The sequence below is a fragment of the Ochlerotatus camptorhynchus genome, unplaced genomic scaffold (assembly GCF_037179485.1).
Source record: "Ochlerotatus camptorhynchus isolate MF236.1 unplaced genomic scaffold, CSIRO-AGI_Acam_v1.1 ptg000012l, whole genome shotgun sequence".
Lineage (NCBI taxonomy): Eukaryota > Metazoa > Arthropoda > Insecta > Diptera > Culicidae > Ochlerotatus > Ochlerotatus camptorhynchus.
This window is the reverse complement of record NW_027040504.1, coordinates 175,665-191,704: the sequence shown is the minus strand read 5'-3', so window position 1 is coordinate 191,704 and position 16,040 is coordinate 175,665.

Genomic DNA, 16,040 nt, shown 5'->3' with positions numbered 1-16,040 from the left:
TTTTATTTGAATTGAAAAAAAATGATAACCTACCTAACTACGAGTATAACTTAACCTAACGTGCTAGATTAAATAAAGAATTAAAAAAAAAAAAAAAAGTATGATCTGATGATTTGATCTCAGACAGGTGTCTCTGAACCTTTCCAGGGTGAATATTCTCCGTTCTTCTAATGTCTGAATTCCAGCCAGGAGGTCGATCTCAGAATTTTTAGTCCGCGGGGGACTGTTTACGACCATCATAAGGATCTTGTTCTGGATCCTTTAGAGTTTAAGGTGATGGCATTTTGCGCAACTCTCCCAGATTGGAATACCGTACTCGATTACAGGAAGGATGATTTGTTTGTAGACAGCAAACTTATTTTTCAGGGACAGGGTTGACTTCCTGTTTATCAAGATGTTGCACTTGGTTTTTGTTTTGTCAACGTGCTCCCTGAAAAGAAGCTTGCTGTCTAGTGTTAGCCCGAGGTACATGACCTCTTTGGACCATTCCAACACTGTGCCGTTCAGGCAGATCTTGTTATTCTCCGACGGAAGAAGTCTAGGAGATTTAGAGTGTAGAAAGATGACCTGGGCCGCGTTGATACGGATCTTCCAGCTGTTGAAATATTCAGACAGGACGTCCAGGCCTCTCTGAAGTTTGGCAGTCAGAGCTCCGATGACCCTACCCTTGTAGACGATGGATGTGTCATCTGCGAACAGAGACAACGATCCACCATCAGGGAAAGCCAGACTATCGGAGGTGAACAGGTTGAATAGGATGGGGCCAAGGATGCTTCCTTGTGGAACCCCGGCACCGATGTTGAAAGCATCCGATGAGATGCCATACAGAGAGACTCGGAACGTCCTGTCTGATAGATAGTTGTTTATGATCTTCACTAGGAAGATTGGAAGACCGTACTGATTCAATTTGAACACCAGGCCATCATGCCAGACATTGTCGAACGCTTTTTTAACGTCCAACAACGCCATGGCAGATGTTTTCGAAACAGACTTGTTCCGTCTGAGAATGTTTGTTACTCGAGTCAGCTGGTGGACGGTCGAACGACCTTTCCGAAAACCAAACGGTTCCTCGAGTAACAAGTTGTTTTCATCGGCATATGTTAGGAGTCGGTGGTACACTGCTCTTTCGAACAGTTTTGATAACCCTGAGAGAAGGCTGATTGGTCGATAACTTGAAGGAGAGGACGGATCTTTCCCAGGTTTCCGGATGGGTATGACTTTAGCTGACTTCCAACACGAGGGGAAGTAGCCAAGTCTGAGGCACTGATTAAAAATCAGTGCCAGATGGTTGTAGAATCTGGAACTCAATTGTTTGAGTTCCAGATTCAGGATTTGGTCGAAACCTGGGGCCATCATGTTTTTAGATGATTTTATATAGGCCAACAGTTCGTCAGCCGTAATCTCGGATTCCTCTGGTAAAATGTTAGGAATCTGACGAAGATTTGATGCATTTTCAGCAACCTCAGATTCATGAGGGCTGACGATGTTTTGTCCGAGATTATGGGAGCTGACGAAGTGTTGACCTATCGCGGCAGCCTTCTCTTCAGGAGTTATCAGATGAACCACTGGGTCGCCGGGACGATCCAGTGGGGTCAGTGGTGGAATGGGCCTAGGCTTGTTTTTAAGCATTTTTGTAAGTTTCCAGAAGGGCTTAGCACAATCTGGGAGAGAGCGGATCTTACTAGCAAAATCGTTATTTCTGAGATCCACCATCCTAGCCTGAATGATCTTTGTTAATCGATTACAATTGGTCTTCAAGTTAGGCAGGCCAGTACGCTGGTACTGCCTACGAATGGTGTTACGGAGTCTAATGAGATCTTTGGTAGGGCTGTCAAGGTTCAGAGTGTTACTCACCTGTCTGGATACAGGCACGTGTTGTTCCCTGGCCCGGGAAATCGCCTCCTCGATGGTTTGTAGACACCGGTCAACATCTTCGGACGTCCCTGGTTGGACATCGTAGTCGATGGTTGTGTCGACGCAGTGTTGATATTGCGCCCAGTTGACTCGATGGTAGTTGCGCCGGGAAGCTTCGAATCGGTTTACCGAGGATCCAACTTCGGCCACCACCGGGTAGTGGTCTGAGCTCAGCTCCTGGAATGCCACAGGTTGCGAGACGTTGAGTCCCATGTTGCTTACGAAGATGTCGATGGTCGCATGGACCCCAGACCGACTCAACCGGGTGGGAGAGTCCGGGGCCAAGATGGTATAGTGGCCCTCTTGCAGGTCTTCATTGAGGATGATGCCGTTTCTATTGCTCCGTTTGATGATGTCTTTCCGGAGGGCCACTCCCTGATGTTGGTTTGCTTGGGGCAGTAGGCCGCGATGATGGTGATTGGGCCAAGTGATGTGCTCACCTCCACTCCGATGGCTTCAATTGTTTTCAGCTGGAAGTTTGGTAGCAGCCGGCAACTGATGTTCCGTCTTGCAGCGATGACCACTCCTCCACCTCCAGAGCAGGTGCGATCAAGTCTGACGAGCCGAAAGTCAGGAAGGAATATGTTCAGTTCGGGCTTCAAATCCGTCTCGGTGATGATAGCAATGTCGACCTTCTTGGTGTTGAGGAAATCGAGTAGCTCTCTATGCTTGTTCGTCAGTGAGCAAGCGTTCCGATTTGCAATTTTTATAGCTTCACGGTCCATACTTGGTGACGAGTGAGAAGGCAGCATGAAGCTGTTCAGCTCGAGTCTTGCAGGTACGCATGATGATGATGACCTCGGCCACGTTTACGCACCATTTGTTTCGTGTTTGCAAGTTCAATTAAACTTGCCAGAACGCGAGAAGGTGGCGACACTTCCACGGTGCAACGCGACAGCACAAAACGAAACAAAATCGAATCGAGAACTCGAGCGAAAATACGGACTGAGCAGCTCGACAGTCGAGCAAAGAATGCTGTCTATAAGCAAATAATCCTTCCTGTAATAGAATATGGGGTGCCGATTTGGGAAAGTAGCGCAAATTTCCATCACCTCAAATTACAAAGGATCCAAAACAAGTTTTTGAGAATGATCCTCAACATTTTAATTCACGGTAATTTTTTTTCATAAAGCATAGGTTATTTAACTTATGAGTAACCTTAGATTTAAAAAAAATGCTCCATACGAATCAGTAAAAGATACTCATTTTCTGATTAATATTCATTTTCAATGTATTAAGCTTGCCATCTCGGCTAGAAATTGGATATTGGATAGTCAAGCTCAGTGTGAAATTTGCATCAAATTCCATGTTTTAACTGGACAGCACGGTCGAAAAGCAGGTTTCTGTATTCAGTGAAGTTATTCGGATGGACAATACCTATCGCACGGTTGGCCTCTTTGTTCAGAATTCACACACCATGCAGCGCTAGTAATATTTTATTCAAAAGGCTTGCTTAAGGTTACTGAAAACTATTCTAATTCAGAGAGTGAGTCACTTTTACGCTTTTAGAAATGTATCCTTACGAACGAGCAAAAGCTACTCAATCTCTGAGTTAGTTTTGTTTTCTGTGTTTCGACTAGATAGGAGATAGTAATGTTATTCAGATGGATAAAACCTATTGTATACTGGACACAGGGTAACCAGTGAAACAGGACATCGGAAAAAGCCAGAAATGCTAAATCACCGCGAGAAGTCCATGAATTTAGATGATGAACCCGGAAAAAATATACTTCGCCCTCTCTTTGGAAAATAATAATCTTTTCAACTACTAGATTATCCGGATACAATCACTTTGAAGAACTTATTCAATTATTTTGATAAAAATTCCAAAGGAATTTATAATAAATTTGGGAGCGACCCTATACCTATACCATCTATACCTCTCACGTCAAAGTCACGAGTTCAAATCTCACCCCCAGACAAGTCACGAATGACCCAAGAGTGTTAAAGTGAATATAATAATAAAAAAATAGAGGAAATTATAGAATGAATTCTAGAGATAATGTAAGATACAAATCCCAATGGAGTTTTTGAAAGTATTTTTAGAGAGTTTTTACTACAACGCCTAGTCAATTGTTTAAGTTCAAAGTAGAATGATTAGGTGGTTATGTGTGAAATTACATGACGGTTGTAAAGAGGATTACAGGTTAATTTCTAATGAATATTCTAAATAACCTCGTAGTTCTACGTCAACAACGTGGTCGTTCTATGGACACATTTTTCAGTTTGAGAACTCCCTGGACTTTGATTTTACCGAAGACAACTTTGCCAGAATCCAAACGACATAAACAGTGGCGCTGCGCTTGAGTGAAGGTGGAAGCAACGCATAGAAAAATAAGCAAAAACACAAACCCTTCTTCAGAGGATGTTATCTTTGCTATCAAATTCGTTTGAAGCATTTACCTTTGAGCGGCAGATGACGCGATTGTACCTGTTCCATAGCGTTCGTGTGAAAAAATGAAAGAGTTGCCTGTCTTCTTGATTTGTTGTCTTCGATTTTACAGAATATTCTTTGGCATTATTAGAAAAGATTGAAAGTTGGATTTTTCAATCATCCCTACCATATTCGAGATAATTGGGTTTTAACACTGATTTTTCAATGATCCAACAAAAATGCCGAATGCGCGGCCTCAGATCTTAGACCTGTTGTAAACAAATGTTTCTTTCCAAAACCACGCAAGACCTATTTATGAAACAATTTGCGAAAAGAAGATTTTCTCCAGTACGATTCGTAATTTATCCAACGAGGCTTGCCGACGACGAGTTCTGAAAAAATCGAATTTTGCGACGAGTTACATACACAAGTTTTTGCACTCAAGAGACTGTCGAAAAGTATTATTATTATTATTTAGCTTTATTAAGGAGGCTTTCAGCCTTGGGCTGGTTCGCCTCCAATGTCGAAAAGTACTTTCCGACACTGGATGCTGAAAAATAGTACTTTTCGACACTGTTATTTTAGTTATGAAAAGTAAGTCATTATATTTTTCAAAACAGTGCCGACAGACACTTTTCAGTTCCCAGTGCCGAACTAAATTCAAACACTCGCCGTCTAAATGCAAAATCATCCAACATGCACCCTAAAACTCACTCACTGCCTCAAAAACCGGCCATAAAATGCTCAAAGAATCTCCGAACTCATTATTGAGGTCATTATTAAGGTATTATTAAGATCCCACATTGGGACTTACACGATCCCGGCGAAAAATTCCTTTCGAAGCTTCATTAATCGCCCAGCAGGCAGGCGTGCAGTGGATCTTCAGCGCGGTAAACCAAAACACCGACACGAGGCATGGGACCCGCCGTGAGTGGTGCCATCATAAAACCGAGAAATCTAGTATCAATTTGTTACACTGACCCTCTCCCCATCATGCAAGACCGGCGTTGACGGTCGGTCGGCCGGTCCCTGAAGACAACATGGCGATTGATCGACTAACTCCAATTCGTTCCCTTCCCGCCTCCCGCCGAGCGTTGACCGGTCCCGATGTAATTATCAAAAGCCCATAAAAATAAGCGTCGCCATAGCGCTAGTCCCGCTTTTCCCGCGCCCCTGCCCCCATCGGAACGGGGTCCGTCTCTGATCGCTTATGATAGGCTATGGGCCTCTTCAGCTGCTGCCGATGCTGCTGCGAGACCTGATTTACTCGTGCGCGCGCGCGAGCTCGTTGCTCTGCCCGTTGTTGCTCCTCAGTTCGGTGAGATGGTCGTAAATTAAAATGTCGGTCGTCGTGTTTTCAAATAATCTGGGCACGTTTCCTCTTCCCTGTTCCTCTGGAGGTGATCGTCCATCAATACGCGGTGGTAGTAATTTCAAATCTACAAACCCCCTGGTCCCCGTGCGCAGCTCATCAGTCAGCCATTTTTCTTAGCGTGAGCTTCATTTTCCTCCAATCTTCGGTCTGTCGGCTTCGGAGGTTAACTTCAAAAAAGGTATTTTTGATTGAAAACTTTTAATTTATCATATTTCTGAGCTTGTTTTAAACGTTGTGAGTGCTTTCTGGCTGCTTGGGATCAGCGGACCCGGCCGTTGATTGGATCTGCTGGGGATCGGATTGGTTTCATTTTCTGTGTGTGTCTCTCCTCGCATGTGGCGGCGGCGACGACGTCCACGGGAAGATCCACGGGAACGAAATGGACAATCCGCGCGGAACAGCCGTTAAGGCGTTCACATGTGAGAAACGAGCGTGGATGGTTGAATTATGTTTCTGCGATATATTATGGTAATTAATTATTTTACATTTTTTCAATTATTTAAGGAAGAGAAAGATGGCTCGATGTTTTCTCAGGGTTCGCAGTTGTTGCCCAGGTCGGTTTTTGAGCTGCCACGTCCACGGATATGGTAATACGTGCGTACATACGGCGTGTGTATTGATGAATGTGAGCTTGATCGGTTCTCTTATATGGGTGGAACGGCCGAGCAGCAGCAGTAAATTGCTGAAGCTCTTTCGGTCAGAAATGCTGCCCCATCTTGGCTTTGATTAATGTGACCAGCACGGAAGAAGCACTCCAAATGGATGGCTTCGGACTTTGAGCGGTGTGAAGGGAAGCCGAAATGGAAGTTACTGCGACGGAGCTTCCATACATTGTAGCTTCTCCTCTCCTGTTATGGGTTGCCTTGAATGATTAACGGACTGCGTGGTGAATTCCGGAGAGTTGCGTTTTCCGATCGTATAACATCCGAATGGCGATGGTTTTACATTTGCGTGGATGGATCGATGGGTTTATTTCATGACTACAACCAATTAGTGCGTCCGATTGGAAAGTTGAGTGCAATTTTGATGCTCATTTTAAAATTGCAGACTACCATTTTTAAAATGTTGAATATCATATGACGAACGATGTTTGCACTCCTGTAACAATTTTTTGCCTCGTTTCTTTCTATTTTCAGGTAATTCACGCACGCTTTCAACATTATCCGCTCCTGCCAGTGTTTCTGTCTTCTATTATGCTAATCAACTGAGACAATACGGCCGTCCATTTCCAACGCAGTGAGGTGGCCTGGCATGGCAGCCTGTAAAACACAAAAACCATCAACCCCCCGAAACGTTGACACCACGCTACTCATAATGTCATTTATGCCACCAACGCGTGTAGCGACGACCTCCACAAGCCAAGCACCTGTAGTCCTGGCGGGCGTCGCGTTGCCTTATTCCCACCGTGTCATACGTTTCGCATGTACGAATAGTTAAGTAGAGCAGCAGAAGCAAGACACCAGCAGGACATCACCAAGCCTCATCTCTCTTTCGTCGTCGTCGTCGTCGTCGTCTTCGCCGATGGCAGCCAGTGTGCCATTTACCGATATTTATGTGGGGGTGATTAAAACGTGGATTGTCATAAAATTGCTGAAAGAATAACTAAAACAAAGATGTTTATATCAACCACCCACCCCCCGTTCGCTTCTGCCGACGTCAACGAGCACAGGACGAAACGAAATGATTGTACGCCTGCTACCAAGCTGACGGAGCTGACGACCGGCACCACCGGTGGATCCAATATTCCCATTCCCCTCTCCGGCCTCCTCCTCCTGCTCCGGCCTTATTTCCATGCTGTAACGTGAAGCGTCAGTAATTATCGTATTTTCTCCAAGATAATGACTGAAGTAATTCAATTTCCATCTCCTGTGCGCGAGTGTGACCCAACGAAGGACGATACCAGCACGGACTGCCGAGCGAGGGAGCGACCAACCGACCGACGACACCGGCTGACGGGTGTTTGTTTAAGAGCCACCAGGCGTCAGTTTTCCGCTGTAGGCACATACAAAGTGATCTCTGGTTGTTCGGTGTCATTATGCTTATGTGCTGCTGCTGCTGCTCGGGCCAGAATTGGTTTTGCTGATGAGGCTATTTTTTACGATTTGAATTCATTCTAACACTTCATTCGAGGCAATGGCCGCCAAGTTTACAATGAGGTTGATTCTCAAAGTCAGCATGAAGTACAAACACAGCAAATGGCGTTTCATGAGACAACCATTTTCGGTACACTATGTGAAGTTCTACTTTTATGAAGCGAAAAATTTTCCTCCCGTCAAATTTTTGGATTTTGAGTTGTTCCGGATTGTTTGTTTACATATGCGGATTGTAGCATACGGCCAAGAGGTATTTCAAGACTACATTCGGGACATTCCGTGCAAGCTCTACCACAAACCGGATAACCCCGTAAAACGAACAGTCTACAATTGCGACTTCCCCTCTAACACATCAAGCCAGCTGGTTAGGTTCTCTTGGCCAGATTTGGTGAGTTCGTTCCATTTTGTCCTTTATAATATTATCATACTTCATTTCCGAGTACTAGTGATACTACAAACATTTCCAACTCATTAAATACGCGCCAATCAAGCAATACCGATTGATTGAAAGTTCCATACGAAAATTGCTTTGGAATGCGTGCGTTTTTGAAATGGGCTTTTGAGTTGCGATAGACCTTTCACCTTCTAACTCCTGGATTTAAGCTTCTTGGAATTATTTATATAAAAGATGGTTGCAGGAGGATTCTATCCATTATGCTGCTGCCAGTCAGTGGGAGTTAGATTGTAAATACACACAATATATGAAGTTCTACTTTTATCTGCGCCTTTCGAAAAGGGTCATGGCCAATTATTAGGGCTTATGTAGATTCTTCCACTCATAAGTTTCCAACCCAAGGATTGTCAAAATCTGTAGCGAGATCGAAAAACAAAATAGAGTTATTTAAATATGGTCGGTTCCACCAAATTGAACTTCTATACTATCATTAATTTCACATGAATGAATTTTTTTTTTAACGATCTGAGTATCATCAAATTTGTCAAATTTCGTTATACTTGTGCAAAGAGCAATGCATTTGATAGTCAGAATCACGTTAATCGAGATGAAAATGAAAATTTATTTAGAAATCATCTTCTTCTATTTAATTATCCAGGCCTCCATTGTTCGTTTCTTTCTGAACTATGGAACTGTTCTGTAAATATTTAAAAATATGCGAAAAATTAAAACTTAGATTTTTTTTCCGAAATCGTGTAACAGCTATTTGAAATTCTACCGAATTTTTCAGCTGTTCAAAAACCTAGTTCAATGTTATCGACTCCGTCTCAAATAAGTGTTCTAGATGCACTTCCACTCTTATTAATTGAGAGATTTCTATTCCGACTAATGCACAGTGGGAACCAGGGCGACACATTATCAGCTTCAATCGACTAAATCGATGTGACTAAAGGGTGATACGGTCAAAATTTGGTCAAGGGAAAACGCGTGTAAATCGGTGAAATCGTTTATTTAAAAAATCAAATTAAATTTCTTTTTCAAGTTCAATTAGTATAAAATTCAGGAAAAATATTCAGTTAGGCTTCCGCTATTCCAAATCTGAATTGCCGGGCTTTACGCTTGACTCCTGCCATCAGATTTTGTACAGCCACCTTGTCCACCTTCTTCGCCGCAGAAAGCCAGTTTGCCTTGAACTGCTGCTCGCCCTTAGCAGTTTTTTTGGTCTTCTTTAGGTTCCGCTTGACAATAGCCCAGTATTTCTCAATTGGGCGGAGCTCTGGCGTGTTGGGAGGGTTCTTGTCCTTGGGAACCACCTGTACGTTGTTGGCGGCGTACCACTCCATGGCCTTTTTACCGTAATGACAAGATGCCAAATCCGGCCAAAACAGTACGGAACAACCGTGTTTCTTCAGGAAAGGCAGCAGACGTTTATTCAAACACTCTTTCACGTAAATTTCTTGGTTGACAGTCCCGGAAGCTATGAAAATGCTGCTTTTCAAGCCACAGGTACAGATGGCTTGCCAAACCAGATATTTCTTTGCGAACTTTGACAGTTTCATGTGCTTGAAAACATCTGCTACCTTTCCCCTTCCTTTTGCCGTATAAAACTCCTGTCCCGGAAGCTGCTTGTAGTCGGCTTTGACGTAGGTTTCGTCGTCCATTACCACGCAGTCAAACTTCGTCAGCATCGTCGTGTACAGCCTCCGGGATCGCGCTTTGGCCGTCGTATTTTGTTTATCATCGCGATTTGGAGTCACTACCTTCTTGTAAGTCGATAGTCCGGCTCGTTTTTTGGCTCGATTCACGGTTGTAGACGATACACCCAGCTTATTTGCGGCATCTCGGAGAGAGAGGTTAGGGTTTCGCTTGAAACTACCGGCAACTCTCTTTGTCGTCTCAGCGGCTTCCGGTTTTCGATTTCCCCCCGATCCAGACTTCCTGGCTGTCGACAAACGTTCCCCAAACACTTTAATTACATTTGTAACGGTTGATTTGGCAACTTTTAGCGATTTTGCCAACTTTGCGTGCGAGTAGCTCGGATTTTCGCGATGCGCGAGCAAAATTTTGATACGCTGCTCTTCTTGCTTGGACGGCATTTTGACAACTGAAGAGTGAATTCCAAAATCAAAATAGGAGCAACATTCTACACACACACACCTTCAAAATGAGGGGTGTTCAGGATTTTTAAATGCAAAATTGAAAGAAATACGTCAAGTTGATATTGACCAAATTTTGACCGTATCACCCTTTAGTTTGTTTTTGACGTAGGATTACGTCTTTTGGCAACATATTGGGGGTGTAATTTAGAAAAAACCAAAATAGACCGCGTTACGAAAAGTGGTCAGGTTTTGACCACATTTAACACTGTCAATAGCGGATGTATATTAATTCTTATCAAACCAATCGATTGGAATGCCATCTGTTGCCACAGGAGTGTAAATCGCTCGTCGAAGTTTTGGACGTCTATATAGCAAACACCAGATTTGCGTTGGGTTAGCTTTTAGCTAGAAGAATTTTATGTTTAGTTTATTTTAAGGTACAAACTTACAGTCCAAATTCATTCCCCGACCCGTATTGCTTGGGACTTCCGTCAGCTATACCTCCTTCTGTTACATCCAACACTGCCAGTTTGGTTACTGGCCACCGGAACACACCACTGCCAGTCTGCACATCAACGCATCGACCTCTTCCATCCTTCCCTGGATGTGTCTTAAGAACCTTGCCCCGAACCCAGCTGTTCCGCATAGCTTCATCCATGACGATCACTAAAACTCCCGCTCGCACAGGTTTGACTTCGTTGAACCATTTCGTTCGGCGACTGAGGGTAGTGAGGTATTCCCTAATCCACCTTGTCCAAAACCTATCCAAACAAGCCTGAATGTGTCCCCAAATGGTTCGGAGTGTAACTGCAACGTCTACAGGCTGTTTTGTTGGTTGTACGACGCCACTGGAACTTAACATCAGAAACCCTTGTAGCACGGTTGTCTTTAATCGGTTGTGGAAACTTTTATACGACTTATTTCAGTCATAAACAAGTTGCTGCAACTTATTGTAGTGGAATTGTGCTACTCGGGAAGTGGTTAGGAGTGAGAGCTTCCTCATGTTCTGCGCTTACCGGAACATACGTCAATGGCCTGGAGTTGACCATCGCTTCTACTTCGACCAATACAGCGCCAAAGGATTCCTCGTCCGGTTTCCTGGAGGTGGAAAGAGTGCCTAGACCAACCTTGACGGACCGAACTAAGCGTTCCCATGATCCTCCCATGTGTGGGGCTGACGGTGGATTGAACCGCCACGACGCATTCCGGTTGGTGAAGGTGTTGGCCAAATCGTTGCTTGCGCCCTGAAAGTTCGTGCTGTGATCGCTACCTCTTCGAGCGATAAACCACCTCACCACCATTTTGCAGGATTCTGTAGACAATGAGTTCGCTACTTCAAGGTGGATGGCCCGCACCGTCTGGCAAACAAACAAAACCATCCATCTCTTGGCACTTGCTCTGCCAATCCGGATAAGGAACGGTCCACAATAATCCATACCCACGAAGGTGAATGGTCAAATACGCTGCTAGCCTGCATTCTGGAAGCGATGCCATACGAGGAGGTTGAGGCGTGGCCTTTCGAACGACGCACCACTTGCATGTCTTTGCTACTTTGCGGACAGCATTTCGCAAACTGGAGACATGGAACCTCTGTCTTAGTTCGTTCACCACAGTCTCAGAGTTCCCATGACCGTATTGTCGATGATACCAGTCCAGGATAAGATCAGTGACGTAGTGGTTTTTTGGCAGAATAACCGGAAATCTAGCAGCGTACGTTGCGTAATGAGTGGCACCAATACGTCCATCCATCCCCAGCATTCCTGTTTCGTCCAACATCGGTGACAATTTGCAGAGTGGACTGGTTCTCTCGAGTCTGGGGGCTTGGTCCGGAAATCGTTGATGTTGTTCTTCGACTGCGATCATCTCGTCGGGATACGTTTCCGTTTGTATCCAGCGAAAGAGTGATTCCTCCGCGAACTGCAGCTCTTCCTGCGACAAATCTTCACCGGCTTCTATTGTTTCTCCACGCACCTTTCCGAGCAGTTAGCACAGAAACGGAGCATGTACGCAGTTACTCGCTGGAGTCTTTCCCACTTGGAGAAACGTCTGTAGTCGATCAACGGTTCGGTGATTTCACGATGGTGTGCGTGGATGACTCTTAATTCCTCTGGTATGTTCGGTTCTGGTTGCTCGTTTCCTGGCCATTCCAATTCAGCCTTGTACAAATACTCGGGACCCGTAAACCACCGAGAACCGTTTTTGAAGCATGGTCCTTCTCCCCATTTTGTTGCCTCGTCAGCCACGTTCAGCTTTCCTGGAACTTTCCGCCATTCGTCTACACGGGTTTCGCTCAGGATTTCACTGACTCTCACTGCGACAAACTGTCGATATCTACGTTGATCCGACTGGATCCATGACAAGACCGTGCTTGAATCCCTCCAGATCATTCGACGTCGAATAGGTAATGTGTGGCTCTCTTGAACAGACTTCATCAGGTGACTGCCAAGAACTGCCGTTTGCAATTCCAGTCGTGGAATGGACAGTGATTTCAACGGGGCAACCTTAAACTTTGCTGCCACCAATGCGCAGCGTACTTGTCCTTGATCGATGATACGGAAGTATGCCACGCAAGAAAACGCTACTAGACTTGCATCCACAAAGACATGTAGTTCTATGTTGTCCAAGCCGGCACTGCTGTATCCTGGAAAGTAGCATCGCGGCACCGTTTCTCGATCCAGTCTTTTAATTGCTTGCACCCACTGACGCCATCAACCGCTAAACATTCCCCGTGAACAACGTATGCTGCTACTAGTCCCAGTGGATCAAAGACGCTCATGACGACTCGAAGAACTTCTCGCTTGGTCGGAATCGTATCACCATCCAACAACTGCGCAACGACTTCCCGCAAGCAAAGTTTGAAGGTGAATTCGTCTTTGATGGGCTGCCATCGCATGCCTAGGACTCTTTCGATCCCTGTAGACTTGTCCGTCGCGAAGCTTTTGCATTCGCTTGCAGAGCTTTCCCCGACCGGTCGAACAACTTGTTCCGAATTCGACAACCAGTTACGGAGCTCGAAGCCAGCCTTTGCATGAACTTGCTTAACCTCTGACACTATTCGGATTGCCTCTTCTTCGGTGTCCCTACTGTCGAGGTAGTCATCGACGTAGTGGTTGTTGATTATTGCTTCGACAGCTTCTGGAAATTCTGTTCTGTACTCCTCTGAATTCCGGTTCTTTACGTACTGCGCCGAGCATGGTGAGCACGTTCAACCGAAAGTGGCAACATCGATCACGTAGACTTCGACTGGTAGTGATGGGTCATCATGCCATACGAAGCATTGTGATTGACGATCCCAGGCACGGATGAGAAGTTGGAAAAGCATTTCCCTAACATCCCCTACCACAGCTATCGGTCGCTGTCGGAAACGGTGTAGAACTGACTTGAGGGATGTTAGAAGATCGGGTCCTTTCAGAAGCATGGAGTTGAATGACACGCCATCCACCTCCGCTGCCGCATCCCACACCATACGGATCTTTTCTGGTTTGTTTGGGTTGATAGCCAATCCCAACGGAAGAAACCAGGTTCTGCGCGGATCAAAGTCTGCCAGTTCCTCCTGTGTCGCCTTATGGATGTACCCTTTGGCCTCCAGGTCAGCGATGTGTAACTTCACTTTGTTGTAAAATTCCGGATCCGCAGTCAGTTTACACTCGAGACACTTAAGCCGCCACTCTGCCATCGGGCGGTTTTCGGGAAACTCGATACAGTCATAACGCCATAACAAACCCGTTTCAAATCTTCCAGATGGTGTACGAATCGTGGTTTTCTCCATCATTTCCCGTGTCCGACGATCATCATCTGCTTCGACTATCGGTGCGACCTTGACACCAGTACTCTCAACAGTGAAGAACTCCTCGACGAGATCATGTAGTTCACGATCGGTTGATCCCAAGCAAACGTGCAGAAGCCGATGTTCTGGTGGATCATCAAGACCTTCCACGTTTCCATAGACTGTCCATCCTAGCTTCGTTTTCGTCGCAACTGGCTCCAGAGGCTTGCCGATCCGGTTCTTCAGAGTCACCATCAAGTCGGTATTGTCTAATCCAATTAAGATACGAGGTACCGCTCCGCTGTAGCTGTTCACTGGATTCCGACTTCGTGCGCGTAACATTATTTGTCCACTGAAGGCAAACTGATTCAATCACACCATCGATTCCAAGCTGATCCGCGACTCCTTGCTCCATCAACGTAAACGACGACCCGTCGTCCACGAAAGCTAATATGTCGATTGATGAGTCCTTACCGTACAACCGCACTGGCACGATTCGGAAGAGAGTAGACCGTGAACCTTGACGGTGGCCATTCACCTTCGCAGTTGATTGAGAAGAGTTTGCGTTGGTTGCTGGAGTATCGGTCTTTTCCGTATGCTACAGACTATGGTGCTTTAATTCGCACCCATTCTGTCCACATAACGGTGCCTTGCAGGGACATTTGCCATGGGATGCCAAACAGCGTCGACACAGATGTAGCTGCTGGACCAATTTCCAACGCTCATCGATGCTGCTCTTCTGGAACTTGTAGCACTCTTTCAGCTTATGACCATTCTTCTGACACACTGGACATGGCTGAACTGGACCTTTTTCTACAGTGTTGACGTTGCGCTTCCATTCACCTTGCACCTTTATTCTATCGTCATCATCCGCATGAGTATTCAGGAAACCTTTTTCTTTCCCTTTCGGTTTCTCCTGCTTCGTAGCTGCTGACGAGTGTATCGTTTCGTGGAAGTCACTGTGAAACGTGACGTTGCTGGCAGCAGAAACAATTGTTGACATGAACTCCCCGAAAGCACGCAGATCTACAACAGGAATTCGATGTTGATGGAGAGCCCAATCCAGTTTGACTCCCGCCGGAAGCTTGTTCACCAGCTCTTGCAACAGAGTCGGGTTCGACAGATGGTTCTCCATACCCAATGAGCACAGATGACCACAAAGATTCTGCACTACGAGACCGAAGCTAATAATGCTCTCCAATTTGTCAGCCCTTGGTGCGGGAGTAGATCGAACCTTAGTGAGAAGACTATTCACGATCAACTCAGATCGACCGTACAACGTTCGCAAAGTTTCCATTACTTGCGGGACGGAAGATGGCTGCAGAAGTTGATAGCTCACCGCATTAAGAGCATTGCCCTTCAAGCAACGCTGTAACCGCATAAGATTCTCTGCATCAGTGTAGCCACACATTTGTGTTGAGTTTGTGTAGCTACTGAAGAACAACGGCCAATTCAATGGACTACCGTCGAAGTGAGGAAGTTCCTTTGGCACGACATGCCGGGCAGCAAGTTGCTGAGCATTCGGACCACATATCGGAACATTTGGTGGAATAACTGGCAACCTTGGTGGAACCCACGGAGATGGAATTGCATTAGGGTAACTAGGAATAGTCGTCACCATGGGGCGTGTTAGAGGCCCACTGGAAGGTGCTGATGAGTGAACGGTACCCAAAGTACTACTTATTCTAACGTGGGAGTTGTGGGAGTTTGTTTCAGGGGTCAAATTCTGCAATGATTCCCTGAATCTTGGAGTGGGCACTTGATTTGCCGAAATATAATCAAGCGGTTGGATTGACCTACCTTTCCACGGTACCCTACCGTATGATCTTGAATCAGATACAGCTGGAGTTTCAATCATCAGAACATCTCGATCCTGCTGGGACGGAAGTTGATTCGCTGACTGCCGTTGAAGATCGTCCATCTGTTGCTGCAAATCGAATATCTGTTATTCTAGTTTCCTCTGGGCAATCACTGCGTTCGACGAGATTTTGGAGAAAGTCTTCGCAAGGTCCTCTTGTTGTGAAG